Raw genomic sequence first — 27,291 nt, 5'->3', positions numbered from 1 at the left:
ACCAGAATTGTAAAATGTGCCATAAGCCTAAAATGTATTAGTCCCATGAGCACCAGTGTGATTGCAGAGCATTTGGTATCAGGTCTCTTCCTGCCCAAAGCACCATTGCTGTCTGTTCTGGGACTTATGCTTTTGCCTGTGGATGGCTTTTATGGTGGCTTCTTTCTACACTATGATCTTGTAAGGCCTTTACTTGTAAGCCAGTGTCATGGTTCATTGGGACTGAAAGAATGCTCAGAATCTTTCACACAATTAAGATGCTCCACTGTCAGATAAGGACTGTAGACCTCTGCAAGCCCTTATGTGAGTTCTTTCATTGAAGCCAACAAGGCTATTATCATTTAAGACTGGTGTATAGTGCCATAGGTGTCTCTTGTGCTTCACATAGGCCAAGATTTACAAAAGTGACAAGTGATTTTGGATGTTGGTTTGTTGTTGTTTGTTTTTTCCCCCCTTGCATTTCCAACTTAAGGCATTGTAAATGGACATGATTTTTTGAGGGTGGGTGCTCAGCACTTCTTGAAAATCAGGCCCATTTAAGAGCTTGTCTACACAGACAAGGCTGTAGTGGCACAGCTTCGCCAGCTGCTGTGAATTCACTACCGATGACGATGGGAGAGCTTCTCATATGGGTGTAGTTATTCCACATCTCCGAGAGGCGGTAGCTATGTCAACGGGAGAAGCCCGTTGCTGAGGGGTGTGGATTTTTCACACTCCTGAATGACATAGTTATACTGACATTAGTTCCTAGTGTAGACCCAAGCCCAAGAGTCTCCAGTTGGACACCCAGAAATGGAGACTTCCATAGTCAATGGCACATCAGAAAATCTTGGCCAGTGCTCTGTAAATCTCAGCATTTACAAATGAAATGACTGTCACAAGATAGGATACTGGGGGGAGGATGGGGCGAGGGAGTGTAAACGAGCCAGGGGGACGGAGGAAGGAAGGAATACAAAGAAATTACTTGAAAGGCACAGATTGCAGTAGGTGAGGTCAATGTGTTGCTTTTTGTAATTACTTTTTATTACCTCTGAAAAGGAACTATGGAGAGAGTGGTTGAGGGACTATTGGAAAGGCAGGTTTGAAGCGGTGGAGAGAGGTTGCACAGGGTATCAGATGAGGGAGTACAGTATGGGGAACAGCACAGAGGCAGAGAGTGGGGAAAGGAAAAGATGACCATGGTTCCAAAGGGGGAAGCCAAAGATTCTACTTTGAAGAAGAGGGTGGTGTTGAAGATAGATACCAAGTCAGAGAGGCTGACAGACTAAGCATGTGATTAAGGCCTGCTGATCTGAGTAAGGGTTTGTAGACCCAGGTCGAGCACAGAAACTTGATCCAACTATGTATGATTTGTACCATTTTTATTCTGCATAGCTGCCAGTAGCTGTCCTTTAATATTTGCCTCTCTTATAGAATTCAGTAGGAATACACATTTCCAGGTCTAAGTCTTTCCATTGTGCTATTTGTATCCTAAGGGAACTAAATTGATTCCCAATAAAGCGGCAGGTTGATTTTAAGATCCTAGCACTTGCCTATTTGTCTGATCTTTTGGTTTTTCATTTAATAGATGCTCTCCTCATCCCCTCTCTAAATGACTTTCACTTGTTGTATGAACTGTGGGCTGTTGCACGTTATGCTGCTGTAGGCTAGAATTACAGCATCACTGTATATTTTTAAAGCTAACAAAAATTTGTGCTCTGTATAGATTTCCTTTAGTGAATTTTTTTTTATGTCATTTGTCTCTGTAGCCTTGTATTTTTTTATACTTATTTTTTCCCATTTTAGCTGATGGCCTCTACCTTCTTATACAATCCTTGTTGTCTTGACTCATCTTTTGGCACTGTGAGATCCTTAGACCAGACCATATTTGGATTGTAATAAATATTAAAGAGTCATGCGGCTCAATAGAAAAGATGCCTTGATATTCCTTCTTTACTCTTCAGGCATGGTTTTACACTCAATCCAGTAAGTTTTCAAGTCAAAACAAGCATGGCAAGGTCCACTTGGTCTTTGGAAAGAACAAGCATTGTTCTTCTTGCTTCATGCATCATCAATTACAATAAAGATGCTGGATCCAGAACTTAGCTGGAAACTTTGCTTCTAATGCATGAGGGAAAACAGTGCAGAATCCATGCTTCCGGAGTTATATTGGCTTTCCAGTGCTCATAGTACTAAACGTTTGTTCATAAATGATGCAACATGATTTGGATGGCAAAGAGAGCAATGATATGCCTAGTAACAACACTTACTTACTTTTCAGAAGATAGCTCTATTCCTGAGCAGGAAATTGGTTATCTGACCATACTATATCCTCCTTGTGGGTGGCTTGTCCCTATAGGATGTTATAATGCTACTGGCAAAATAATTAGGAATGTATTTTTTAAGCAGTGCTTTGGCGACACAGTTGTAGCTATTGTTACTTGTTAGGAGCATAGGAATTGTCATATTGGATCAGACCCACAATCCCTATACTCTGACATTGGCCAGTGCCAGATACCTCTGAGGAAGATGCAAGAAACCCAACCTGGGTCATAAAGGAAGTCCTTCGAGTGCTTGCACATGTCCATTCCATTCTAGGTGTGTACGTGCCACGAGCACAGTTGCCGGAATTCTTTCCCTTAGTGGTATCCGTTGAGTTGGCTCCAGCACTCCCTAGTGCCGCACACTCATAGCACCGGCATAAGGGGGCTTGCTGAGCCCACGCCTGTTCGGTTCCTTCTTATTGCCTGTGATGATTGCTGGAACTTCACTTATTGTTCAGACAATCTCTTCCAGTGGTTTCCTTCTCCTTTTGTATATAGTTCTTGTAGTTTAATTAGTTTGGTAGTGATAGTAGTAGTTTTAGTAGTTAGAGTGTTTTGGATGCCTCTACACTTGCTTGAAGAGGCTTGTCCTCTTCAGTGCTAGGATATGCCTCAGTCACCGGGCTTTAAGCCCTGCACTTCCTGCAGCAAGTCAATGCCATTGAGCAGCCCACACTCAAGCTATCTCAAGTCCTTAGGGGAAGCTCACAGAAAAGACCGTTGCCAGATTTGCAGGGACTTCAAACCCCACATCCAGAAAGACTGGGCAACGAGATTGAAGGCAATGCTGAGACCAGCGTCGGAGCCGCACTTGGACACGGCATCAAGCACCTCAGCTTCAGTGCAGAGCACGCCTCCCACCAGTCGAGAGTCCTGGTACCAGCCCTCCTCGTTGGTCTCTAAGAAGAGGCACCCAGACAAAAGTCGTTCCCTGGTGCCAAAAGAAAGTAGGTAAGGTGATCGGGATAGGGCAAGACCTATGTCGGGCTGCTCTCTCTCCCTGGCGCCTCAGCAGCTGCCTTTGTCAACCCCGGCACCTATGCCAGCTCCGCGTACTCCAGTACAGGAAATATCCTCCAAGCAGGCAGCATACTGGGCAATTTGCAATACCATCCATCCCAGAGGCATTTGCGGCGGCTAGAGACCTGCTTACACTGCCTGTACCAGGGTTCCCAGAGATCCAGGACTTGGCGCAGCCAGTTCTAATGTGTGGTAAAGAACCCTCCCCTGGGTCTCATGTGGTACTGCGACCACTCTCTAGGGGAAAACCCTGTATGACAGTGCTCTGCATTGGCCTAACTTTGTTCCCAGTGAAGTCAGTTGACTCCAATCAACTTAAAGAGAGCAGAGTTAGGCCAGCGTGGTTGTGAAAATGCCATTTGTAAACTCAGTGGCACAGCTTTAGTAAGTGGTGGGATCGTGATGATTGTGTAGCATGATGAACCTCCATGCTCTTCATTTTATGTGTTGGAATCCTAATGCTCTTAACATAGCAGAGAGATTTTTCCAAGCTTCAAGTTGAAGAAAACTGAACCTCTCAGCCACTTTAGATGACACGCTAGATTTACAGGTTGCATCCAAATGATGAATTAAGAGTGGTTTCTGTTTTACTCAGAACATTTTGTCTATTTGTATTGCCAGATCTGTATCTTTCTATTTGGCTCTGCTTAGTTTGTTTTAAAGTAATGTTTCCTGTTGAATGCAATTGATTTAGAGCTGGGTGTGAACAACTTTTATTTGGCAAATTTCACCCTTTTTTTTTTTTCTATTTCTGAATGTTCACAAACAGACTGTGCAATTATTTATTTATCATTTGTTCAAGTATGAATAATTTCAAGTCCATTGATGGTTTGCAAATTGCAGATATGCTTAGTTTGCACTATATTTGTTGCTTATAGGTATTATGGTATTTTCTATTATTTGATGGGATTAATTATGTAAATAATCAAAACCATTTGAACTGCAAATAAAAGCAAATATACAATCTGAAGTTGACTTTCAGGGAATTTCAGGGTATTTGGGCTTATAATACACTTAAAGCTCTTGCTCTCAAATTTTCATGGTAATTGAATACCAAAGCGTTGTGAACATGGTTGAATAGAAATGTGCTTTAGCATTTGAATGAAAATGTGTATATATTTTCCCCATTGTTAGCCAGGTTGGTTCTAGTTTTATCTCTGATATGTATTGTATGATCAGGGCATTTTGCTTCCCCCATGTTTTGATTAGGAGAGCTGTCGGTCAGAACAATATGATGATGACGATGATGTTACAATCAGGCTGCTTGAATTTCTTCAATTTCACGATTCCTTGCCCAACAACTGCAGAATAGAAAAGTAATGTGGAATTGACAGAATTGCAAAATTTCAATATATAGGATGTCAGCATCATTCTTAAATATACTGTTTGGATAGTATCTGATGGTAAACATTGCCAGATCTGACATCACTTAGCCAGTGTCAGTTATCCAGACTGGTGGTTCCATAAGAACAAAAAGAGATTTAATATCCCAAGAATAATATTGTGGGAAATAAAGCATTATTAAAAAAAGAATTTTCAAATAAAGTTGATGTGCTGCTTGTTGTTTGGTTGTTTAATGACAGGACTCCTAGAATTCTTAGTTGATTCTATGTGCACAAATGTGGGTGGTGGTTGTTGCTGCTGTTTCAAGTGAGTACTTGATGTAGAAAGGCCTGTGAAGGGTGCAGAATTTCAAGGGCTTTGGCTATGGTTATATGGACAAATCCATTTCCATTCAGCACTTTCAGCAGACGGAACTGATTAGGATTGCAAATTGTAGTGCATGTTGTCCTGTGGTGTACTAGTCAATTTCACATTGCTATCTGTGGTACAAGGAGTACATTATTGCACAGGTAGTATCACAAGCCTAGTCTTCCCTGGCTATAGTTGCTTATGTTCTGGGAGACACCAAGGGCCTGATTTTTGTTCTGTTTTTTTGTTTTAAAAGCTTCAGCCCATCCCCATTACTGCAACTGAAAGGGTGAAATACAAATAACATCCATCAATCAGTTACAAAGGTTTCAGAGTAGCAGCCTTGTTAGTCTGTATTCGCAAAAAGAAAAGGAGTACTTGTGGCACCTTAGAGACTAACCAATTTATTTGAGCATGAGCTTTCGTGAGCTACAGCTCACTTCATCGGATGCATGCAGTGGAAAATACAGTGGGGAGATTTATATACACAGAGAACATGAAACAGTGATCACTCTCGTTACAGTGTGAATGGTAACACCCATTGTTTCATGTTCTCTATGTATATAAATCTCCCCACTGTATTTTCCACTGCATTCATCCGATGAAGTGAGCTGTAGCTCACGAAAGCTTATGCTCAAATAAATTGGTTAGTCTCTAAGGTGCCACAAGTACTCCTTTTCTTTTCGGTTACAAAGGTTATTCTTCACTTTCTATCCTAAATGGTTGTGGATGATTTGTCTTTTTCTTTCTTTTGTGATTCCAAGCTGTTGAAGTGCTCTAGGATGTCATCTGCACGTTTCCTTTCCTATGCTTAAGTCAGACGCTTAATGTTATTTACACAAACTTTTTGTAGTTTTATAGTCTTTAATCATTTTAACATTTTATCTGCTGTACTTACTTCATTGAACAGCAATAATGGAGGGAAGATAGAGCAATAAAGAAAAACACCAGTGGGAAGTAGAATGAAAACTGATTGATGAGACTTAATGTAGCTAAGCACCAGATGTTAACCACTGTTAAGTGATTGTCAAATAATTTTCTACTGAAGGTGCCTCTCCCCTGAGTCTCCTACGCCAAGCAATCTGAATGTATGTATAGTGCAAGTCAATGCAAATCGAAAGCCAAACATTTGCCCACAGACTTATCAGGGGCTCTTTCATGAGATAAAGCTGTTATGAATGTCAGATTGATCTGATATTTTAGTGTGTTTGACTTGAACCTCGGTAGCCTTTTTAATAGGGAAAAAACAGCTGTAAGTGGTTTTGAGATTTCAGTTACATTTGCACCCTGGAGGGACAAAGTGGTGACTCAGTGCTGATGAATTTATGACTAGGTTATCTGACAGGAAGATGGGATTAATAAAATTTAGTGTAAAACATGCTTACTAATTGCATAAAGCATAGAGTTTATTTTACCTGACTTGGACTCCTCAATTTTTCTTTTAGGAGTTTCATCTTGGTGGTCTCAGCCCAGGGGATTCTTACTATTTATATGAAGGTTAGTTTATTGTTGTTCTCCCAGAAATCTAGATTAGAAATTAAATCATTACTGACATTAACAAAGCCATATGAGTAATCCGCATGGCAGGAAAACCATTACTTTAGATGTTCATTGTTTCCGAAGCTGTAAAGGTTATTTTCTCGGAACAGTCTTAAGAATGATTTAGGATATAAAAGGAAAAGTTAAATCTCTGTCTAGGGACACTAGTATGTTTAAATTCCCAGATTAAAACATGGTTCAGCGGTGGGTTGCCTTGTCCATTTTAAAACACACTAGAGATTGGTTTATTTAGCTGGAATCCACTGGAGATTATTCTTGAAATTTATTAAATGTGATCTGTATTCCTCTGGATTATTTTATTCTCTTTTGGAATTAAAGATTTACAATAAAATATTATGGGAAATATGAAAACTTTTAAAATGTGCAGCAAAATGTAACATTTTCATGAATTGAAAAGTCTCCATATTAAATAATAATGTACGTTTATCTAGCGCATTAGAAACTTTCATGTGCATATCCCAATACAGAACACTGTCTTATGTAACAGTTAAATTTGCACAAGTACACCCACCATCAACCTAGGTGTTTAAACATATTAGGCAATTCATAATTAACTTTATGTCCAAGACAGCAGTCAACCAACAAAATGTTGTAGAAAACACAGCTTTCATTCAGCCCAGTCCTGCATATGTGCATCGTTCATCCCACTCGTATGCAAACATACTACAAAAACAACCTTAAGTCTGTCCCTGAGGCAGTGTCAGCTTAAAACCTTGAGACATTTATTATTTATAATTATTACTATAGTAGAAACCAAGGTTGGGTCCTCATTGTCCCATATTATGTGTCCCAATGTCCCTCATTATGTACCATATATACTCATCATCATAAGAGACAGTCTCTGGCCCAAGGAGCTTTCTCTTAGACAAGACAGATTCTTCTTTTCTCGCACCATTTATCCCATTTTACAGATAGAGAACTGAAGCAAAGAGAGATTAAATGACATACCTAAGACCATATGGGATGTCTCTGGCAGCTCTGAGATTGAAGCTGGTTTCCAGGTCAATACCGTCTTTCCTTTGCTCCTCTGTTATCTTTATAAAAGCTAGTGGCTGGGATCTGAGTTCTCGTTGCATCCAAAAGATACTGCTTCCAGTAGTGTCACCCACCTCTGAATTACTTGCATCGCTTTCTTCAGCAACATTCTGTTTGTCCTTCAGTCACATACCAGGCCTGGCCTGCCACTGCTTCCGAGATTTGAGGAGTTCGCAACCTGAGCTGGTATGATAAGCATAGCTGGGTCATCTGCACATAGAGACCTCTGAGTTTCTATGCTATTGGCTTTATAGTCCTAAAAGTAGAAAAATTTTCGAAGGAAAAAAATGTTCACCCAAAATATTTGAAAATGCTTGTGAGTTGGGGTCTGGTAGCTGAAGAAATACATAAAAAATGGCCAATTTGGGTTGTCTCAGTTATTTTCTCAAGAGAATTCATCTCCAACACTGTAGCATGAAGAGGAAAGGGAAAAAAATCCACTGGACCATGAAAAGAGATAAGACAGGGCACTACGATGGATGATACTGTGTTCTTGTTTGTTTGTTTCTTAATTGAGCTAGGGAGAAAAAGAAGCCTGATATGGGCCATAACCTTTTATGCATGAGGTTATTCTCTCCATGATCTGTATCTAGATCAGTTGGAAGCATGATGCTGCCTCTACTCTATTTTCCAGTATTCTAGTTGCCATGCAGGAAGTCACCAAAGTGCACGTACAGGAAAGTTTAAGCATGCTGTGTGTGTATAGCCAGGAGCAACCATCCTTTGCAAAACATGCTACGTCGCAATTGCTGCCTGATAGCCCTTCCAAATCATACTTTCTTTCTGTAATTCTGTAACTTCTCCCACCAGGCTTGAATTAACCTTTTGTGGGCCCAGTGCCAAACATATTTGTGGGCCCCCATGGGGGCAAAGGAGCATGGCGTTGGGAGGTCGGTCCCCAGAGCAAGGGGCCAGCCAGGGGCAATGGGGCATAGCATGGTGGGGCTGGACCGGCTCCACCCAGCCCCGTGCAAGGGCACTGTATACAAACTGGCCAGAGCCTGTTCCAGCTTTTTTGCCACCGCAAGCGGCGAAGGAAAAAACCCAAACCCAAGCCTGGTTGAGCTGCTACTGAAGAGGAAGAGAGGGACTGCAGGGCCCGCCGCCGAATTGCTGCCGAAGACCCGGACATGCCGCCCCGATGACGGAAGGAGTGCCGCCCCTTTCTATTGCCCGCCCCAGGCACCTGCTTCCTTTGCTGGTGCCTGGATCCGGCCCTGAAACCGGCAGTTGCCAGAAGCACAGTGGCCCGCCCAGCCCTGTGCTGCTAGCATGCCCCTTCCCCTCGGGGGTGGGCCCATGCCATGCCACACGGCCCCCGACTCCCTATGTCCAGCGTCCCCCGGAACTGCTATGCCCAGCAACCCCACACACAGACCCTCCACCACAAATGCACAGTGGCGTGCATACCACCAGCCCTGCCCAGCACCCACCCACACAGCTGCACCACTACTGCCCAGTGCACTTCCCCACAGCCCACCACCAGAACTACACAGCACCCCACTCAGACCCCCCTCTGGCCAGCATCCCAACACACAGACCACCCCCCAAGAAACCTCCCACTGGCCATCAGGCCCCCACACATCTCCAGAGACCCGCTCCCTCACACCCTGCCCCCTGGCCACACTCACCGGCCCTGCCGGAAGGTGATGGTGTCTGCCAGGCTGAGCTGGCAGCGTAGCCGGAGCCGCTCCAGTGCCAGGGCGGGGAATCACTCCGGCCTCTTGGGAGTGGCACGATTAGCCAGGCCAGGATATGCCCCCGCCCTGGCCGGACTCCCTCAGGACCCACTTGCCTGGAGATAGGGTGAGTTTGGTCAAAACAGTTCCCTTTTTAAACTCTGTCCCGACCATCCTGACTTTTTTGACAAAAACGGGCATTTATCCCATTTGCTCTTGCCAGCTGATCAGTTGGCAAAAGCAAATGAACAAATGATCAGTTTACCAAAAAAGTCCGGCGTGACCCCCTAGCGGGGCGTGGAAAAACGTGTGTATGTGGGGGTTACGACGCGAGATGTCAGGCTGCAGGGCTTGGGGGCTTAGTCCCAATCCCAGCCAGAATGGAGCTTGTGGGGGTTAGGGGCTAGCCCCAGCCCCTGCAGCGGTGTGAGGCACTGGTGTGAGGGAAGGGTCAGCTTCTGTCCTGGCAGCGGCATGCGGCACTTGGGGAGGGGGGTCAGCCCCTGGCTGCGGTGTGGGGAGCTGTGGGGGAGGGGTCAGCTCTAGTGGCAGATTTAGAGTTAGTTGGGCCCTGTCATAAATATAAAGGGAAGGGTAAACACCTTTAAATCCCTCCTGGTCAGAGGAAAAGCCCTTTCACCTGTAAAGGGTTAAGAAGCTAGGATAACCTCGCTGGTACCTGACCAAAATGACCAATGAGAAGACAAGATACTTTCAAAGCTGGAGGGAGGTGGGGGAGAAACAAAGTTTGTCTCTGTCTGTGTGATGCTTTTGCCGGGAACAGAACAGGAATGGAGTCTTAGAACTTAGTAAGTAATCTAGGCAAACTGGACAGTCACTACGTAAAAGAATAAATGGACACAAATCAGATGTCAAGAATTATAACATTAATAAACCAGTTGGAGAACACTTCAATCTCTCTGGTCACGGGATTACAGACATGAAAGTTGCGATATTACAACAGAAAAACTTCAAAACCAGACTCCAGCGAGAGACTGCTGAATTGGAATTCATTTGCAAATTGGATACAGTTAATTTAGGCTTGAATAGAGATTGGGAGTGGTTAAGTCATTATGCAAGATAACCTATTTCCCCTTGTTTTTTCCTACACACAGCCCCTCTCCCCCCGTTCCTCAGATGTTCTTGTTAAACCCTGGATTTGTGCTGGAAATAGCCCAACTTCATGATCACTTGAGATAAGCTATTACCAGCAGGAGAGTGGGGTGGGAGGAGGTATTGTTTCATGGTCTCTGTGTATATAATGTCTTCTGCAGTTTCCACAGTATGCATCCGATGAAGTGAGCTGTAGCTCACGAAAGCTCATGCTCAAATAAATTGGTTAGTCTCTAAGGTGCCACAAGTACTCCTTTTCTTTTCACCTTGATTATCATACACATTGTAAGGAGAGTGGTCACTTTAGATGAGCTATTACCAGCAGGAGAGTGGGGTGGGGGGAGAGAAAACCTTTTGAAGTGATAAGCACCCATTTTTTCATGGTCTGTGTGTATAAAACATCCTCACTGCATTTTCCACTTTATGCATCCGATGAAGTGAGCTGTAGCTCACGAAAACTTATGCTCAAATAAATTGGTTAGTCTCTAAGGTGCCACAAGTACTCCTTTTGTTTTTGCGAATACAGACTAACATGGCTGCTACTCTGAAACCTAGTTAGATATGTGTTTGATTCTGTTTTGTTTAAATGGCTGATAAAATAGCTGTGCTGAATGGAAAGTATATTCCTGTTTTTGTGTCTTTTTGTAACTTAAGGTTTTGCCTAGAGGGATTCTCTATGTTTTGAATCTGATTACCCTGTAAGGTATTTACCATCCTGATTCTACAGAGGTGATTCTTTTACTTTTTCTTCCATTAAAATTCTTATTTTAAGAACCTGATTGATTTTTCATTGTTCAAGGGTTTGGGTCTGTGTTCACCTATGCAAATTGGTGAGGATTTTTATCAAGCCTTCCCCAGGAAAGTGGGGTGTAGGGTTTGGGAGGATTTTGGGGGGAAAGACATTTCCAAGCTGGCACTTTCCCTGTTGTATATTCGTTAGACGCTTGGTGGTGGCAGCAAAAAAGTCCAAGGGCAAAAGGTAAAATAGTTTGTACCTTGGGGAAGTTTAACCTAAGCTGGTAAAAATAAGCTTAGGGAGTTTTCACGCAGGTCCCCACATCTGTACCCTAGAGTTCAGAGTGGGGAAGGAACCTTGACAGGCCCTGTGCTCAGCTTCATTTTTGGGGCCCCTCCTTGGGACCCAGCCAAGAAAAAGAACATTCTCTCATCTCCCCCTACCCCTGTTTTTCATTCTTTTTTCTTCATCCTCCTCCTATAAGTAATAGCAAGTAAACGAAAATAAAGTGAGATAGCTTGATTGTTCTTGTATTCTAACTTATTTTTCCACAGACCACTTGAAAATCGCTGTGGGTCTCGGTGGACCACTTAATGATCTTTCCAATTATTGTTTGTACCATTAGCTAACTATTGTAAAGCGCTTTGGATAAAAGCGCTTTATTAAAAAAATGTTAAAAAATGGGGTGTGGGGTCTGGCCAGGACTTAGGGTGTGGGACGGGGCTCAGGGCTGGGGGTGCAGGGTCTGGGAGGGAGTTAGGGTGCAGGAGCAGGCTGGGGGTTGGGGTGCAGGGTCTGGCCGGGAGTTAGAGTGAAGAAGGGGGCTCAGGGTTGGGGTGTGGCATGCTTACCTGAAGCAGCTCCTGTTTGGTGCGAGGGGTGCAGGAGCTCCTGTTTGGTGCTCAGGGTGGGGGTGGGGATGTGAGAGGGTGCAGGAGTCAGGGCATGGGGTGTGGGGGGACTGGGTATGTTGGGGGTTCAGGAGTGAGGGGTGGGGTCGTGGGGGTGTGTGAGGGGGGTGCAGGAGTGAGGGGTGGGGTCATGGAGGTATGTGAAGGGGGTGCAGGAGTCAGGGCAGGGGTCTGGGGGTGTGGGCTGGGGTCATGAGGATGCTCCCAATCCCCTGTCCTGCGTAGCTCATGGCAGGGGGCTGGAGGGGGTATGTGTAGGAGGAGTGCGAGGGTCCTGCCTTTGCTCCACCCCCTTCCCCAAGGCCCCACCCTCGCCTCTTCTCCACCTCCTCCCCCGAATGCGGTGCAGCCCCGCTCCTCTCCCTCCCTGTTTGGCGGCGGGGGAAGCGCTGAGAGAGGGAGGGGCGGGTACGTGGCACCCTGGGGGGAAGAGGCGGGGGAGGGGGGAGCTTGGCTGCTGGTGGGTGTGGGCGGAGCCTGCCCTGCAGCAGGAGCCCCAGGAACCAAGCTTCTGCCCCCTCAGGAGAGAGTGGGGGGCGGAGAAGAGCTGGCGGGGCCTTGGACTGCAGCCCAAGCAGAGTGGGCCGGGGCCCCTTTGGAGCTTGGACCTGGCGTCATAGCACCATTGTAAACCCAGTACTGTGTCCAGCCCAGCTTACTGAAACACACCGACCTGGGACAGATGAGAGGGAATGTGGTGGGAAGGAAGTGGGTTAGAAATTGCAATCTCCTTGTATGAACATGAATTAATTTTTATGGGGTGGAGGAGAGGATAAAGAGAGGGGTTTTCCCTCACTAACCAGTTCCTATGTGAGGGCTGCATGTCACACATTGCAGCTGGATTAGTGATACTAACAGACTTAATGGAAGGATTTGGCATGAAGGTGTTTCATTTTGTGCTCTCCAGTTAGACAGATGGTTTTCGGTTGGAAATGAGGGTTGAAAATTCCCCACAGTTGTTTCAGGGAGACTTGGCCACATCCACCTGCACTAATTATATTAACAGTCCTTTGTAATTAGCTGAGTGCTGGAGCCAGAGGCGCAAAGTCGCATCTCCACTGGCTCTGTTTTACTGTTGGATTCCATCGCTGATTGCTCCTCCACAGCTGGAGGAGACAGATTCTTTGGGCTGGAATTAAACAGTCATGGGTGGGCAGCAGCTCCTCCTGGTCTCTCTTATATTCTTGTGATCTGTGAGATGGTTGTGATTTTGTTCTTTTACAGTCTGTTCAGTGGAGGGGGAGGAGGAAAGAGGACAGTGCATGTCTTTTCTAATTGGCAATATCCTATTTCAGTGAAGGCTCTGCTTGGAGAGGGCACTAGTCCTGTCTGGGTGGCGGGTTCCACCCCGAAAATGTAGCCAGTTGGCCCAGATATCCATGGTGCTCGGGTAGAAAAGCCACACACAACACTTTTACACCAACCAGCCTTTGGACTGACCAGAATTTAGTTTATGGTACATTCCTCTTTTAGCACCTGCTCTTCAAATACAGCACTGCTGCAATGCCTGATTCATTGGCTCATGGTACGGCATGATGCTAACATGGGCAGGAGGGTGATGTTTTTCTAGCAACTGTACCCATTAACTTTCTCTGTAGTGTGTTTTTAATGGTTTATGATAATGTTCTGAATTTCCATAGCACCTTTCATCCTAGAATCCCAAACAAACTCTAACTACAAACTCTAACTAAACCATTTCTGTGAGGTAGATAGACAATATTAGCTCCATTTTACAGAGGGGTGAATTAAGGCACTGAGCAGTTAAATGACTTGCACAGGGTAGTGTTAAAATTAAAAGCTAGAACTCTTGCCTCGCAGTTCTGTGCCTTAATTCTTAGACATGGAGGGTTAGATGTTCAACTGGTGTAATTTGGTGTAGCTCTACTGACCTACTGTAGACTTAGATTCACTTACACCAGCTAAGGATCTGGCCCATGGAATACACCACATGTAACCTGTCACTCTGGTTTGTGTTCAGCGTGTGACGTCAGCGTGATGTTGCAGTGAAATGCAACCCGTGTCAAGCATGCCTTGTCAAAGCAGGTAATTCTACATTGCTTTCTGAGGATATGTCTACATTGCAGCAGGAAGCGAAATGTCCAGCTCGGTAGACGTACACGTGCTAGCTTTGACTGATCTTGCAGCCATGGTGGCATGGGCAGTGTCATGGGCTAGCTGCCTGAATATAATCCCGTTCAAGACCCTAGGTACATGCGGCCACGTGTGCTGCTTTGGCGCTGCTGTTATTTTTCCAATGCCGTACCCTTAGGCAGATAGGCAAGCAAGCATGCAGAACTAGTGGGGAGGAGCTGTGCAGAAGAGCACTACTACACAGTGCTTTATGAACACAAGTTTGTAAAGAGACCAACATTTTAAAAGAAAAACAAATATTTATCATTTAGCCTACAGGAAAAAGGCAAGTTGTCTGCAAGTACCAGAAGTGCAAAGAAATCTCTGCTTACTGCACCCAACTAGACCTTTCAGAAACAACAATAAAATCATTCCTGGGTGTCGTGTGTCATCCGTCGTCCCCCCCCCCCCCTCCTCGGCTTTGTGTCAAGTGGATGGCATTCCAGCAGGGATCAATCTGAGTCATAGCACTTTTCCTTTCTCCATGCCTCCTGGGGATGTGGTAGGGAACTGATACTGCTTACCAAACTTTAAAAAGAAGCAGGAAAACCTACATTTCTCTTTAGCCTTATGTTAGGGGTATGTGACTTCAACTTGTGATTTTGTATGACATTGTTAAAACTCTGAGGCAACAGGTGATTTGGTGATCTGAAGTCTGATGTCACATCTGTCATTTAGATGCTAAGTGAAAATTAATTTGGTAGTGGCAGTTGAAGGGGAGATTTTCGAAGAGACAAAGGTCAGTTGTGTCAAGAAGGGAATAATGATACTGACCTCCTTTGTAAAGCACTTTGAGCTCCACGGATAAAAAGCCCTAAATAAGAGCTAGATGGTATTATCATTATTTTTTATTATTTTATTATTGTTAGTGGGAGATATTTATATTGGGTGGTGTTCAAAAGGCCAAAGTGTGATTGTGGCCCCAGTTAAAGTGGCTCAAAATTTTTTGACTGAAACTTTTTTTGGCAGAAAGTACAGATTCAGTGATATGGGAACATTTCAAGAATTTTTCTGTTTACAGAATTGTTTCCATTGTGGAAAAATATAATTCCAAAAAAATTTAAATGTTTTTGTTTTGAAATTTCCTCTTAATTTTATCTAAAAAATTTGTTAAATGTTTAAAAATGCTCAAAATCTAATGAAAACATAATTTGTTTTCAGGTCGAACAAAATACTGTGAACCAAAACAATTTTTTTTTTAAATTTTGGGAATTGCCAGCAAACGAAAACATCTGTTGTTTGCACAGCTGTCACACTAATGTGTTGGGTACTGTACAAACATAGAAAAAAGAGACTGTCCCTTTCCCTGAAAGCTTTAGGTTCCCAATCCCCATTGAAAGTCAGTGGGAGCAGGGTGCCTAATTTCCATGTATTCCTTCAAATATCTCCTCCTTAAACCCTAATAAGCATTTGTTCATATCATCAAACCGCATCACTGGCAGTTTTTGCAGACTTCAAGAAGGAGTAACAGACCTGTGTAGGGAATCCTTGCATGCTACCTGTCTGCATTGTACCTGGTGTAAGCCATCTCCACACTGAAAAGAGAAATTTAAACAAAAAGAAAAGAAAATCAGTATCCAATGTGCTCAGTATTCAAAACAACAAGGGAAAGGATCTGTATATTGTGTTTAAAGGAGATGTAACTTTGCCGAATGGCTGCAGCAAGTTGTGAATTCTGTATGAAAGGGGAAAATTGCAGAGAGAATACAAAGAGCAGTGCTATTTGCTGTGTTGTGTGTACACAGCTACACAATATTCATCAGGGACCCAGGGAGGGAAGCATATCATATCCAGAATTGCCAAGGCTTGCCCTTCCCCTCTGACACCAGACCTTAAAAAATTATTAAAAAAAAAAGTTTTGTCTTTTATAATGGCATTTGAAGCCAGTTTTCCAGAGAAAATGGGGCAATAAACACTAGGCTATTACTCACTTAGCCTTCATTTGATTCAATTTTAAATTCCACATACCAAATTTAAGCAGATGAATTAATAATGAAATAGAACTAGGGTATTCACAGTTCCATCATTTGTAGCTAAGAGAACCTTTAGGTTGTGGTGAAGAAGAACACAGTTAAAATAGTTCACTTCTGTCCTTAGCTCTTTCATTGTTTCAAGGCACGGGTTTAGTAAAGTTAGAAAGAAGCTATGACATTCCAGGGTGCAATCCAGACCAGTGAGGGTTTGTCACCACTGCCCTGCAACCGTGGGTACCTCACAATGCCTTGTTGCAGTAGTTCCCACCTGGGCCACTCACAGATAGCATGCAGGTCACACCCTAAGTGTCTGTGTATAACTGGAGCCCCCAGTACTCTCCAGTCACACTCTGGCTTCCACCAACCTGGGTTATCAGATGCAGGATGACCCCAACACACTCCCAGTCCTGGATTTCTCTCCTCCCCAAAATGTGTGTTATGTACTGCATTGTTCAGCCCTCTCCTGGACATTCAGATAACAAAGGTCCTTTGTTTCTGTAAGGGAACAATATACAACAACTTGCTCCTTTTAAATGGAGTTACCACACAGCCCAGTTTAACCACAAGGCTGGATTAGTTTTGATTAAAGAATAAAACAAGTTTATTAAACAAAAGAAAATAGGATTTTAAGTGAGTACAGGCTTGCTTGACCTGTTTTACCCAATTGGGGTTACGTGAGTTTGAACATGTGCCTTTAATATATATATATATATATATATATAGGGAGGATTTCATAACTTTACACACAATATTGCTACATAGATTTTACCATGATATTATTGACCAGTGAGTTATTAGTTTTCAAATGATACCTCAAAGGCATATTTTGTACAAAGATCATTACAGTAGTGTGTATGGTGTGAATACAGGAGTGCATTCGGTCACAGACTCCTCAACCTTTTATTATATGTATCTATTCTATCTACATCCACCAACTTCTCCCGTCTGTATCATTTCTAGAGCACCCATCATCATAATATCTAAGCACCCAATGCAGTACTCAAGATTAAGATGATGCTGTTCATAGTGGATTCTGCTCTTCCAAGGCTCCCAAGTTCTCAGGAGCTTGCTTGTTGTGAGGCCAGCTTGCTAAACAGGTGAATGTTCCAACCTGGTCTGAAGACCGTAAGTCTAGAGGTCGTTCCAAAGTCAAGGGCCCTCAGCTGAGAACACATTATCTACAGCTCTCATGAGCATTGTCAAGGGCACCATTAGCTGCATTGTTCCAGAGGAGCACAGCTTTCTCAGAGAGTCGTGAATGGAGAGGCAGCCTCTGATGTAGCTGGGTCTCTCCCCTATTGAACATTTGGTCAAGGGAAGTGAACTGGAAGCTAGTGGAAGATGAAGAGCATTGGTGTGATGTGGTCTGCTGACAAAGTGTGCTGCTTCACTCTGCCCGTGCAGGAATCTATATCACCTCTACCTTCCGTCCCAGACACACTGAATTGCAATACTTTGATCTGGAGGTGACTAATATATGGCTCGCTGTGGCTAGATTCGTGTCCGAGAAGAAAGGGCACAGTCGCCTGGCAAACTGAAGGTGGAAGCAGACATTTCTTCTGCTGTTTCCTAGGTGTCTTGGGCCCAAGGGGAATCCAGTGGGACTTCATATATTTGTGCAAAATACTGTGTATACTGTGGCATAGGTATGTATATGTACCTAAGGTGCAGCCAGGGACCTAGAGCCCTAAAACGGGGCCTTTGGACACCCTCTTGGACCTTCTGTGTACAAGAGTGACTGACAAACTAATGGTTCTAGCCAGGTGTAGCCCAAGTCTGCTCCTTCCACTAAGTGGCTCTATGAAAGTTTGGGGCTCTGTTTGCCTGTGGTCCAGCATAGAGCAATAAGTGAAAGAAGGAGGCACAAGGAACCTTCCCTCCCTTTCCCTTCCCCAAATCCCCTCTCTAGCCCAGTACAGAGGCTAGACAATCCCACACTTTGTACCTGGGGAGCAGAAGAACTTTGCCACAATAGAACTGACAGGAGCACTGGGCTCCCCAGTGGGTGTGGAAAGGACCTTCCCTCCCTCCCCTTCTGAACTGATCAGCAGAACATGCCTGCACAAGGGAGATGTATGATGCACCTGGTTGAAGTCCATGCTTCCTAGCCCAGTACCTGGAGGGGGAGGGGCTGCTGGTGGGACAGCATGTCTCTGTATAGAGTCATAACCCAGCCTTTCTTGGGCTTTGTTTTCTTTTCTGGTGAATTGCATCAAAACAAATGTCTGTCTCTCTCTTAAAATCAGGTGCAGCATTAGGGCTCCAATGTGACTCTTGGCTTTGCAAAGTGTGGGCACACCCCTGGTGTCACATACTACTACTGAGTACATTTAACAGGCTGCCCATCAATGCTGAGGTTATAAAAACTAGCCGAGACTGAAAAGATCTACAGTGCGCTTCACCTCCACAAATCACTGAGCTTTCTTCCATGCTGCTCCCATGCACGGAACACCTTTCCGGAGCTGGCTGATGAGGCCAGTACCCTCTGTGCATTCGGAACCCTCCCAAAGGTCCACGTCCGCCATGCAAGAAACTAGCTCAATGATTAGGGCTGGGGATATTGGGGGATAATGTGTTTAATATGTATTAATTATATAATGTGTATGTACATAATGTGTTATAGATATAGATATATAATCTTACCATATCTAAAGACATTAAACTTTAAAACCACCCTCTCTCCCCAACACATTGTAATAAAAAACTTAATGGGGTCAGTTATGAACTTCATATCTTCACTTTATATATCTTTAATATTGTGTGATGGTAGCAGCTGAAGGCCCCAGACCCAGACCCATTCTGCTAGCCTATGAACAAACGTACTGCACCTTGCACACTTTGTGTGTTGGCTTCATTGTAAGCTCTTTGAGGCAGGACCCACACCTTCTTTTATATTTGGAAAGTATCTAGCACATTGATGAGTGATACCAGAAACAACGAATTGCCATCAAACAGGCTGACTAGCCAATGATGATGCTCTTGCCTTGCAAGACCTAGCAGTGCTCGGGAACCTCTCCTCCTAAGAGATCCCAAAGGGTTTTCCATCATGCCTCAGGGTGAGGTAGGCACTAGCATGTCTATGATTCTATGATTAAACTCAGAGCTAGCTGTTAAAGATAAAAGAAATCAGTAGGTTAAAATCCTTACACCTCCAGTTGATAAACTGATGCCCTGTTGGTTACTAAAACAAATCTCTAACACTTTCCATTTCTCCAGTGACCTATTATTGTCTACTGCTGCCTTGGGATAATATGATTAATATTATTTATTATGTGTATTACAACAGCACGTAGCAGCTCTGCTAAAGATTTGGGCCTAATTATGCTGGGCACTGTAAAAAAACACACATTAATTATTTAGATTTAAATCTAAATAATTAATAAAAGACTCCTATCCAAGGTTCTAACACAATATGAGTAAAACATTAAAATCCCAGAAGCATTTAAAGTAATGGTTTCAACCAGACACTAACAAAAACTCCCTTCCACCCTTTTATCGGTATGGGCATGCAAACCCTCGGTCATCTCCAAAAAAAACCCCTATCCAACAGAGGTCTTAACACATGTTAAGAGAAAATCTCTGCCCTGAAGGTTCTAGAGTGTAAGGCCCCACTCTTGCTGAGACTTCCATGCTTGTGGAATTTTACACATGTTGAGTGGTGCATAAAGTTAGGCACGTAAGTAAGTCTTTGTAGGATCAGACAAGACAAAAGGTTGGAGGAAGGAAGTAACGTTTCCCCCTTTGCTTTGCCTGTTTTTAAACAGATGGGTTCCTGAGGCACCAAAAGATTAAGGGACTTGCCCAAGGTCCCAGAGAAAGTCTGGCAGAGCTTGGAATTGAACCTGGATCTCCTGAGTCCTTGGCAGTCAGTGCTTTAACCACAAAACCATGTTTCCTTCCAAGATTTTTTTTTTGTCTTTACCTCCCTGTTTAATTACCCTTTGTGCTCCTTTTCTTTTTATTCATTTTTTTTAAGAGTGAAATGTTAGTAGTAGAATAAGAAATCTCCAACATAGTGAATGCACAGAGGAATCCAAACTGCAATACATTTGCTTAGGCTGATTTGTTTGTTTTTGGGGTGTTTGTTTTGTTTTGTTTTCAGTCAGCAAGGAGATCTGCTGTAATTCTGGTTGTAGAAAGGAATCTCTGATGTTGCAAGATCTCACAAATGTTTGCTTTATAGGAGAAAAGAAAATTTGCAATTAGCCTAATTTGGGCTTCAATATGGGATATTTATGCACAGTCTCCTGGGACCATATCTGATTAGTGAATGCCTGACCTTATTGGAAACCAACAAGCAGGCCTGCAGTTAATTATAAATGATACAGAGCTCATGGCAGAGCCCTAATAAGGTGTTTTTGTAGATGATGTTGCCTATTTTTATTTAACAGTCAAAATTAGGAGAGTGAAGACAGATGGTGAGAATGTCTATAGAAATACACTGATCTTAACTGTGAGAAGCCAGGCAATGACAGATCAGAAATAATGCTAGAGCAGACTGTCTGGGATCTTTAATTAACATCTGAAAGCAATAATGAACTGGTCAGACAGGGTCAGGAACAGGTGATATTGTGTTCTAGGGGGAGAAAGAGTTGTGTTTGTCTGTGCTTTCTGGGGTTGGGAGAAGTTGCTTAGAAGTTTTGGTGTAGTTTTCCCTGCAGTGGTTAAAAACTGGAGGGCGGAATCTAATCTCCGTCTGATCTTTGGAGGAAATCTACTCCTAAGCTTTTCCGAAATAATATCCTGAAAGGGAAAAGAATCAATTCGAGTAAAGTTCAGAGCAACGTCTGAAGACAGAACTGTAAAAACCTGACTTATGAGTCTACATGTTCATACACAGGAAGATGTTTTATACCAAATGATTATATCAGATTCCATTCATCAAGGCAAAAGGAAGCCAAAACAGATATAAAGACAAAACCCTGAGGAGGGGGAGGAACGTGTCCAATTTAGTGAGGCAACTGTGATAGCAATTAAGGCCCAGATGGAAACTTTTGAAAGTCTCTGGAGTCTGCATATCCACTGTGGTTTTTTTCCTGCTAACTTGACATCATAAAAGAGGCACCCAAAGAATAAAGAGATGATGCTTGAAATTTCATCCGTCAAGCAGTGTCCCAAATTTGATTTATTGTAAGACAATTTTCCAAAATTGGTTTGGGTTTCTAAGATACAGAAGGGGAGTTTTCTCAAGTGGTTATTCACAAAGAGAGAAATCGTACATTATTTGTAGATTTGTCTTTGCTGAAATGCAGTTGGCATTAATCGCACCGTACTGCCTAGAAACCTCTGGTACTTCAGATATTCGGATTGTATTTTGGCCTGTCATTATAAACTCTGAAAGCAGAGTGCTGCAATTTTCCACTAGAAGCATTACATTCAGGATTCCAATAAAGACCAATTAATGCAGAAATCAAGAGCCAGAGAAGGGGTAATTATCCATCAGTCTCTTTCCCAGTCTCCCCTACCCCATCATCAAGACACATGAAAGTACAATGCAGAAACACATTTTCAAAGGGTCAGGAAAATCAGAATGAAGGTGGGAATGGCATACCAAGGTATCGCTGTATCATAACCCCTAGAAAGGGCCTGCTTATCCACTACCATGCTTGAGTTGTCATTTGTGTCTAACGTGAGTAAAATGCTACCAAACCAGAACTCTCCACCATCTCCACTGCTTTGTTTAGGGTAGCCATTTATACATGTGCTAAATAGGCTTAGAATACTGCCACCACTTTAAGTGAATAGAGAATTCTGGTCTTAATACTAATTTTTTGCACCCAGGTTTCCATTGGTCAAAATCAGACTGTGTTACTTTAACAAAAGCCTTTGGTGTCTGATTCACTGACCAAGATAACAACAAAGGGTTAAAAGAAAAGGAGTACTTGTGGCACCTTAGAGACTAACCAGTTTATTTGAGCAAATAAATCGGTTAGTCTCTAAGGTGCCACAAGTACTCCTTTTCTTTTTGCGAATACAGACTAACACGGCTGTTACTCTGAAACCTGTCAACAAAGGGATAGTTAGTGTAAATCAGACGTATAGAAGAAAAGATAAATTGAAGAAGAATAATTCTTGACTGAAGTGTAGATTGGCTTTTTTGCATTTCATCATGCAGGTATATACTTAGGGGTTTTGGAAATGCATATTATTCACTAGACAGATGGTGTACTGGCTTCTTTGTCACTATTACAGCCTCATATGAAACTGTACTTCGGCACTTTAAATTACCAGGAATATTAACCATTTTTTGGCACTGTTAGCTCAAGTCCCTGATGTCTCCTCCAGAGTATTCATTGCATGTGTGCTGGTAGCAGCTCGTTTCCTTTGCACTAAGTCCGTGTTGTCCAAAGTCTTATGGATTTTTTTAGGCTGGAAAAAAGTTACTACATATGAACAGGTCCCCCCCGCCTGCTGTCCCCTCCCACCAGTCCCTCAATCTTCATTATAAAATACCCAAAGGGACCTCCTGTGCAGGTTGCATTCTGAAATAATAATAAATAAAATGCCACTTTCTTTAAATAAAATTAAGTTGTTTTTAATAGAGAGTCTGAGAAAGAACTCCAGATCCCTCCCAATACCCATAAAGTTTGATAAAGTTTGCTTCTGTGTTAGAAGTTTGTGCCAGTTCTTCTCTGTCTAATGGGTAGAACCAAAACACTGGATCCAAATACCCATGAATTTAGAGAAAGTCTAGGTTAAGTTATAGGCCCAAACTTCTTAGGCTTCACCCCATCTCTAGATATTGTGCTAGAGGAGGGCAAGGGAAAAAAAAAAGCCTGCATATTAAACAAAACAAACAGTAATCACTCAGAGCTAGACTATCCCTTTTAACTTTGAGTAATACCATACTTCATAAGCAGGCCTACTGAAATTAACGTGATTACTTGCAGAGTAATGTACTATGTAGCATAAAGGTAGCAGAGTTGATTCCAAATAACTTTTGTGGTTTGTCTTGCATCTGTCTTTCCTGTAACTTCAAAAAGGCCAATTTAATTTTAATTAAAAAAAATCCTTTTTGTGTAAAAACCAGTACTATGTAAATATGAAAGGCCATAGACAATATTTATAGCTAATTTTTATAAACAGGGTCCATAATTCTTTGCTCTCTAATTCCATTGACTCCACTGGAGTTATTCCTGAGTTTTACACCAATGTACTTGAGAGGAGACTCAGGAGGTTTATTATGGGAAAATGCTGACAAAGTGTTAAATTATTGTGGTGCTAATGGGGAGCACTGTAATTCTCTTGAAAGTTCCAGAGTTTTGTTTTTTGAGATGGTTTGTTGCCAGTGAAGAAAGTCTACTTTAAAAAAAATATATTTCCAGATGAATGAAACTGGGCTTGTGAATATCTATATTGCTGCATTTTCTCTTGGTATTTTAAAGGCTTTTCACTTTTAGGGCTTCCCATTGTTGAAATTTGTAAGGGGTTTCAGGAACTTCACAGCAGAAAGGCTTATTCATATAAGTCAGGTTGTTGTTTTTTTTTTTTCCTGTCCCTCCTCTTCCCCAGCCTAGAGTATCTTACGTTGTCGTTGTAATACCGGATATTCAAGCAGCAGTTTTAAATTGGCAAGCCATGTAACTTTGCTGTGTCCAAAAATGTGTAGACACCAAACAATACCTACTTTTTAATCTGTTTTAGGAGAACTCCATGAATCTGCATAATGGTCTCACACAGAAAGTGCTTTATCTTCACCAGTTAAGCGAGTCAGTTTAGTGGTATTCTATTGGCAAAAGCTTTCAGAGAAATTATGCATGGTAAATTAATGAAGGCCGTCTGAGGTATTATTGTCTGTGAATACACATGCCATTAGAATCAATGGCTGGCTGAAAAAAGTTAACGGTCATTAAGTGACTGTTAAAAGGGCCGGTGGACACAGATACACTCCCTTCCAGGGTTCTGGTTGGATTAGGTAAAGACAGAGATTGCTATTTGCCTGTAGGCCATAGGACAACCCAGGCTTTGTGCTTTTATATCACCATTTAAAACCTTTCTGTCACTGGCAGATTTACAAGAGTCTGAGCAAGACCATCTTACAACCAGGTAAATACCTCTGCATCACTTTTTCTATTGCTTTGTTTAGTTCAAAATATAAAAGTGGGTGCATTTAAATGCTTTAAAGTCTCTTGGACTTCTCAAAGGATGTCTGAAACGCAGATTGAAAACTGGTGACAAGCTTTGGTTCAGTAAGGCTAAAGTTTTTGGTTTTAGGTACTGTGATCTTTGCAGGGGGAGGTCTGTGAAAGGCACATCTACTTGGAATAGTGGAATATCTTTTTCTTTTTCAAATAGCAAATATATTACTAGAGTATTACGACAGATCTAAGCGTCATCCAACAGAGTGCAGAATGGGGTTTAACTCCGGATATTTAGACAACTGTATCCCAATATGGCAACTCAGCTGTGAATTTGTTACACAAGACATGTAAGTGACGTGAACTGCGTCCTCGGTACCTTTTATCTATATGGCAGTTTCTTTTTCTCGAGCATTGTAGACATTGTTTCAGGTGTTAGCCAGTGTATGCTTTGGTCACAGTTACTTATGACCAAAATAAAATATGCTGGAGAAAAGTGATGATTTGATATCTTCTTGAGGCATATGAAGAAAGCAATATAAAAGGATCTTTGATCAAAAGGTCTTCAGAAATTAAACTTGACCAGTTTTCAGAGTAGCAGCCGTGCTAGTCTGTATCTGCAAAAAGAATAGGAGTGCTTGTGGCACCTTAGAGACTAACCAATTTATTTGAGCATAAGCTTTCGTGAGCTACAGCTCACTTCATTGGATGCATGCCTCCGATGAAGTGAGCTATAGCTCACAAAAGCTTATGCTCAAATAAATGTGTTAGTCTCTAAGGTGCCACAAGTACTCCTTTTCTTTAAACTTGACCAGTCGCTGATGAGGCAACCCTGTAGAAGCTTAATTAGTATTGATCCAGATTCATTTTTAAGATTTAGAATTAGCGGCCTAAGAGGAAGGTTTTCCATTGTAGTTTATGCCACAGAGTGTCTGTTATTATATCACATACGTCTCAGACAAGCCTGATTTTCATTTGATTGAGATTAACACGCACAACCTCACTAATATTTGAAGACAATTTCTCTGCCTTATTTTCTCCCTGTTTCATATCCCATAGAGATTACTCTAGACTGCTGCTGCTTGGCACTGTTATTTATATAAAGATATGAAATGTATTTGTACTTGAGGGCTTGTCTGTAACGGTGTATACTATTTCAGATAGTAGACATTGGCAGGAATTACTGTGAAAAATGACTTTCAAGTGACAGCTTTATCCTGCCTATAATATTTCATTGCCTGCAACTTTCAATTAATCACGGAATAACAAAACATTCTGTCTGGCGACAATGGTGTGTCCATTAATATCAAGAAGTGAGTGAGTCTCGGCTTTAAGAATGTGAATGCTGCCACTGACCCTGACCACTCTTGCTCCTTAATCAGTAAGTTTCAGTGTATAGGGAACATTTCCCCCCCTTCCTTTATTGTCCGCCTTTGTGATCTGTTAAACTGCAATCCATAATGTCTTGCATCTTTATAATAGCCTGATGGTGTGAGGTTTTAAATGATCTTATGAATTTGACTTTGGCTCACTCTGCATAGACCTTGGTGTCTTCAATGATTTTTCTCCATCCTGTTGAAGAGGGCGATAAGGAAGAGATGACTCTAGAGAAAAGTTTCAGAGTAACAGCCGTGTTAGTCTGTATTCGCAAAAAGAAAAGGAGTACTTGTGGCACCGTAGAGACTAACCAATTTATTTGAGCATGAGCTTTCGTGAGCTACAGCTCACTTCATCGATGAAGTGAGCTTTAGCTCACGAAAGCTCATGCTCAAATAAATTGGTTAGTCTCTAAGGTGCCACAAGTACTCCTTTTCTTTTTTCTAGAGAAAAGGACTTTGGTGATATGTCTCTTGGGTTTTCATGCATCCTGTTGCAATCTCTGAAGAAATGAAAGGAGAGAGCGGGAGAGCACATTATTGGAAAATAAAAGATATGGATTGTAAATTTTGCACCAGAAATGGTGTGTCCATCTCCAACATGACCAGATTGCTAGACTGGCACCTTCCATGTGCTAGACTTCATCAGCAATCACTAGAGAATTCTTGCAGCAGTTCTTCTTGGGGGCTTATGTTGCTCTTAACATTTAAGTATTCCTGGTTGCTCTCTCCCCTTTGAAATAAGACCCAACGTGATGTATCGGTGTATTGAAATCCCAAACTCTCACCATGTCCAAAGCCATATTTCTACCTCAAATTGAAATGCTGAGAAAAGCTTTTTGGGAGTGTTGGGGCTTGGGCCACAAAGGAACAAAGACTCTATGGTTTCACATAGCAAATAAGTGAATCTATGATACTAGACGCAACTCAGAAGTAGTTCCTGTACCCACTGAAGTCAGTAGTTAGTTTTCTGTTGATTTCTGTGGAGGCAGAATTGAGCTCTCTATACTATATGCAGCTAAAGTGAGTAGAAGTCAGTTAGTAATGCTTTTAGTAAGCCTGTTTGTAAATGGGTTTCCCCTCAAGAATGAAGGGAAACAGAAATATATTAGAAAAAAATGATGCATTAGATCACACCAGAAAATTATTTTGAACCGTCTGAGCCATTTTCCGTGTGAACTATTAAAGCAGAGCATTAGTGTGTTCTGTACAATAGCAGAATATCTTCTTTTAATTTTATTGATTTATTTATTTGATGCATTGATGCTGTTTGGAAATTTGTGGTACTTTTGATTGACTTGTTTTTGTCAATGGGATGCTGAAGGGGGTTTATATGATTTTCTGATGTGGAGTTTAAAGGAAGGGTGTGTGTGTGTTTTGATAAAATAAAACCAATCTTTTGGGACCCAAAGAAAGATAGCAAGGTTTTCAGCTCTTCAGTGAGGCTCGCCACTTTGCTTGGCTAGCTGAAGGCTTTCCATTGCTGCTGGATACTCAGCCAAACAAAGCTTGCATGACAGAGACTATGCTAATCAAGGGTTTATCCTGAATGTGGTTGTGGTTCAGTAAATACAGTGTTATGCCATTGCCATACACAATTTTTAATTCCCCGTGGACGATATGACTTTTGACAATTCGCAAGGGTTTTGCTTCTGATTCTTCATCTAGCCTTTTATTAACACTAT

General features: G+C 42.4%; 1 protein-coding gene across 10 annotated transcripts in view; it reads left to right on the top strand.

The window, feature by feature from the left end:
• SEMA5B (semaphorin 5B) overlaps window positions 1-27,291 on the top strand; it is a 363,565-nt gene that overhangs the window by 146,749 nt on the left and 189,525 nt on the right. For 2 of the 10 annotated variants that reach the window (XM_073305097.1, XM_073305091.1), the window contains exon 3: window positions 6,461-6,512. The exons of the other annotated variants lie outside the window; for them this stretch is intronic. The gene's annotated coding sequence lies outside the window, so the exon portion shown is untranslated. The remainder of the gene's footprint in view (window positions 1-6,460; window positions 6,513-27,291) is intronic. 10 annotated transcript variants of the gene reach the window in all.

Source organism: Lepidochelys kempii, chromosome 11 (assembly GCF_965140265.1).
Source record: "Lepidochelys kempii isolate rLepKem1 chromosome 11, rLepKem1.hap2, whole genome shotgun sequence".
Classification (NCBI taxonomy): domain Eukaryota; kingdom Metazoa; phylum Chordata; order Testudines; family Cheloniidae; genus Lepidochelys; species Lepidochelys kempii.
This window is presented reverse-complemented; position numbering and strand designations above follow the sequence as displayed.